This window comes from Prionailurus viverrinus, chromosome F2 (genome assembly GCF_022837055.1).
Source record: "Prionailurus viverrinus isolate Anna chromosome F2, UM_Priviv_1.0, whole genome shotgun sequence".
In the NCBI taxonomy this organism is placed as follows: domain Eukaryota; kingdom Metazoa; phylum Chordata; class Mammalia; order Carnivora; family Felidae; genus Prionailurus; species Prionailurus viverrinus.
Window position 1 is genome coordinate 1,395,020 of NC_062578.1, and position 4,861 is coordinate 1,399,880.

Here is a 4,861-nt window from a genome sequence, read left to right on the forward strand (position 1 = left end):
CCAGTCACCATACACAGGACAGGCAGAGGGCTGGGGCCTGCCTTTGCTGCTGGCTGGCTGGAGACAGGATGGTAACAACTGCTCTATCTACCTTCTTTGGCTCAGAACAACACTGAGGTGTCCAAATATGGCAGTTACTCACTGGGACCTGGGGGAAGACCCAGTACTTTTGGGGTTTCCCTTGGGTTATTCAGTTCCAGACTTTTTTTTTGTTTTGTTTTGGTTTGGCTTGAACTTTTTAAATTCTATTTTTATTACAACTAATAATGCTTTTTATTAATTTTAGGTTTTGTATTCACATTTAAGAAATAATTTTATGTCTTATAGATTTTTTTACTGTGGTGAAGAACTCATAACATTAAATTTACCATCTGAATCATTTTGAAGTGTATTGTTCAGTAGTGCTAAGTATATTCACATAACTGTGCAACAGATCTCTAGAACGTTTTCATCTTGCAACACTGAAGCTCTAAATCCATTAAACACTCACCCCACTCGCCACAACCTTGGCTATCACTTTTCTACTTCTTGTTCCTATGAATTAGCAACTTTAATTTTGTTTAACGTTTTTCATTTTTGAGAGAGAGAGACAGAGCGTGAGTGGGGGAGGGGCAGAGAGGAAGGGAGACACAGAATCTGAAACAGGCTCCAGGCTCTGAGCTGTCAGCGCAGAGCCCGATGGGAGGCTCAAACCCACGAACTGCCAGATCTTGACCTGAGCCGAAGTTGGATGCTTAACGGATAGAGCCATGTAGGCGCCCCTGAATTAGCAACTTTAGATACCTCATATAAATGGAATCATACAGTAATTGTCCTTTTGTGCCTGGTTTATTTCACTTAGCATAATGTCTTCAAGGTTTCCTCAGTTGTACCAAAAGTGAGAATTTTGGGAAGTGTCACTGTTTGTAGTGGACATCATGGCTTCAAGTTCACTTTGTGGAGTTGGAGCACTGGCTGTGCCAGCCCTTAGGGCCTGTGGTCCCAATGAAGTTGCCGCAGTGCACTCCATGGCATCTGGAGGTGGTGTTTCTACTGAAGACCAGCAGGTGACTGGGCTGGAGAGGGAGGTCATGATGGCTGCATGGAAGGGACTGGACCCATATAATATACTAGGCCCAATGGCAGCTTCAGGCACCAAGGAAGACCCTAATTTAGTCCCATCTATTACCAACAAGTGAGCGATGGACCGCATCTGTGAAGAGGACAGTAGTGCAGTCATCTGGTTTTGGCTGCACAAAGGCAAGTCTCAGTCATGCCCTCACTGTGGAACCCATTACAAGCTGGTGCCCCACCAGTTGGCCCACTGACCTTCTGCTCTAACTTACTCAAAATGTTCTGTAAAGTTTCTTCTTTCCAGTAAAGACTAGCTATTGCATTAGTTCCTTCTCCTGTTAAAAAAAAAAGTGAGAATTTCCTTCCTTTTAAAGGCTGAATAATATTGCATGCACACACCACATTTTCCTTATCAATCTGTAAAAGGACATTTGGGTTGCTTCCACCATCTCTTGGAAGCAGTGAGCAATGCTGTGATGAACATAGGTGTGCAAATATCTCCTTGAGATACTGTTTTGAGTTCTTTTGGATTTATACCCAAGTGGGAATCACTGGATCATAAGGTAATTTTAGTTTTAATTTTGGGGAATAAAGTTTTTTGTTATTCAACAAAACAGTTTTCTTTTTCCAGAGTTGGTTTAGATTTCTAGGTTTGCACTACTATTTTAAAAATCTTCCATTTTGGATGTTCTTTCTTTTGGCCTTTATCTTATTTTGAACTTTATCTATTATTTAAAGAGACACCTGCTTCTGGATACAATTCCTCCGCTAGATCTCCAGTTTTCTTTGTTTCTACTTCTGACATTATACTTGTTCACTTTTCTGTAATTTGCTACTGTACCAATTCTCCATCTTCATTTGTTTTGACTGCTTTCTTCTTAATAAATGTCTGTAACTCTTTATTCTGTAAAAACTGTATCTTAGGGTTGACCAGCAACTTGTGTCTGCTAAAATGGTGTTTGCATGGCTCAATATTTTCCCCTCCAAAGTGAGGGAAACTCAAGCTGATGAATCAATTGGCAGTATGCTCAGTAAATTGTGTATTAGAAAATTCTGTTAGTTATTTGAGGCTAATAGTTTCTATCTTTGAGGTCTAGATAAGACTCCAAGTCACCCTGGGCTCTGACATTTACAGGGCTTGTTTTAATGTTACCTCCATCACATTTAGGGACCTGAAGATCCATGCAAAAGTTTAAAGTTTCTAGGTCCCTCCCATCTTACTCTTCTAGTGGCTTTTGGGAATGTCCAGGTAAAATGGAGTCTGAAGATACCTCCTTTGAGAGTGGAGTATTTCCTGGATATTGTTAGGATGCAGTGACTTGTCAGATTTGAGATCTTATAACCAACAGCTTGCATGGTTTATCTCAATACTGAAGAGGCTTAAAGCTTCAGGTTGCCCAAGGATCCAGAAAGCTATTATGAGGCCAGTATCCTTGAAGGTAACTAACTATCTTTCTTATAAGTGATTCTACTAATTGTTGTTATATATTGGAATCCACTCTCAAATTACACTTGTCAGTCTATGCCTTTCATTATCCTTCTCAATTTTATGCTCGGTCTCATCTAGTATTTGATTTGATCTGGAAATGCCTGGCAGAATATAAGGAGCATTATACCTGCCACAGTGTGGGAACAGGGTTTGTCTTGTGGCCTTAAGCCCTGTTCAGAGATCACTAGGATGGGGTACTAGGTGAGGCATGCCTCTGAGCCTGCCTGGTGACAGAGTTGCTTCCCTGAATACTGAGTGACACTTTTTTTTTTCCCCACGGGGACTGGAATCTTCTGTGATGCCCAGCCCACTGGACTGCACCCTGATCACCTTGTCAGCTCCTCCACCTGCCTGCACTGTGTACCCCTGGGTCTATAGCCCTTATGTCTCAGAGCTCCCATGTCAAACCAATGGCTTTTCTTGTTAACACCTGCCCTACTAGAAATATTGCCACTGCATGGAGACCTGCTACCATCTGTTCAGCAAAGATGGTTCTTAGCTGCTGACATTGGCCTGGCTAGATCCCAGCTCCCCAGTCAGCTCTCCAACATGCCAAAACTCTTGCTATGGGGGACATATCTAGTTACTGCTCTAGCCAAATTCCCACCTCTTCCTCTTTCCCACACAATGGGTGGTTAGGTTCTGTCCTGTCTCATCAATGACCTTACTTCCACAGCCTCTGGGCCAAATCTGGCCACTACTTCCTGTTTTTGTGTGGCCTTCAGGCTATGTCAATTCCGAATTGATTCTACAATTTGATGATTCTAACATCTTTTGATGTTTAAAAAAATGAAAGAAGAAAACCATTTTGTGATACATGAAAGTTATATTAAATTATAATTTCAGTGTCTATAAATCAAAGTTTTATTGGTACACAGCCATACTCATTTGTTTATGTTCCATCTATGGTGCTTTCTCTGTGAGCAGTTGTAGCAGAGACTGAATGGCCTTTAAGCCTCACATATTTACAGTACAGCTCTTTACAAAAAAACTGATCAAATCCTGGTCTAAACAATAATAATGTTTGTAAGAATTATGGTGGCTTCATTTTCCTCCACTTTTTGTTGCCACTGTGTCTCTAGCCTCCTCAAGTCTTTTGTTATTCCAAATGGTTAGGAAGAAAACCTCCAAACCTGCCAGATTCTGTCATCTGTAACTTTATACTCCAATTTGACAGAATTTTTATTCCTGTGAAATATTTGCTTTCTCCCAGATTATTCTCTCTCCAGTCCCTCCCTTCATCCTTTCATCCTTCTCTCCTTTCTTGTTACATATTTCTGCATATTAATTTAGCACCCTTTTAAGCTTAAGATTTTAGCTAATATCCTATGAAAGTACTCTGTGAATGGTCTCTATGGTTGCTAGGCTTCAAGGATTTGTTTAAAAATCATACGGGGCACCTGGGGGGCTCAGTTGGTTAAGCATCCAACTCCTGATCTCAGCTCAGGTCTTGATCTCAGGGTTGTGAGTTCAAGCTCCACACTGAGCTCTTCACTGGGTGTGGAGTTTACTTAAAACATTAAAAAAAACAAAAAACAAAAAACAAAAAAACCCTCTTAGCTCCAAAGTCAGAAAAGTCATAAAGAGGCAACTTTCTGAATTCATTAGGAAAACTAAACACCCAGATGTGAAGATAAAACACTTGTCCATAAAATTACAATCACCAAATTATTTGCAGTTGCCCATGTTTTCCATGCCCTGGAAAAAATGAAGCAGTCAGAATTTTGAGGGCATCTTCTGTCTGTAGGAAGGAGAGAACTGTGGATGCCACAACATGCACTCTTCTCACTTTTGTCTACTGACAATTTTAGCGGCACTTAACATCTTGTTCACAAAAAAATGGATTCCTGGAGAACATTTTGTACTTCACACAATATTTCCTGGTCACCGTAGGTCATCTAGAACACTTTCCCCCAAACAAATCAAATCAATGTGTGCAAAGCAAAAAGAGATGAAGGACAACTAGGGACTGAATTTTCAATGATTAGTAATGTGGAGTGATGGTATGGCTTTCAAAAGCTGTAGGCTCCTAAAAAGCAAGCTGCAGAAGAACACAGGGAGACAGCCCTGTGCTCTCTTCCCTTCCTGGCTTTGCCTTTGTCCTGTGAGCTGCCATCAAAGCAACAGATCCCTTGCTGTGGTGAGAATGTTTGCCAGTCCACTACCCACAGGATGTCTTGCTTTGGATACCATTGGATTTTACTTGGGCATCCTGTAACAGATTGTTTTGTTATCCCTCACAGCTATTGGGTCTTACATAAACAATTTTCAGGGGTTTACTCTGAGTTTGCTTCGTATTTGGAATGATCAATCACCTTC

At 41.0% G+C, this 4,861-nt stretch overlaps 1 pseudogene; it reads left to right on the forward strand.

Annotated features, from left to right (window-relative positions):
• Positions 1 to 917: 917 nt before the first annotated feature.
• Positions 918 to 1,307, forward strand: LOC125156730 (cytochrome c oxidase subunit 5B, mitochondrial-like; annotated as a pseudogene).
• The last annotated feature ends 3,554 nt before the right edge of the window (positions 1,308 to 4,861 follow it).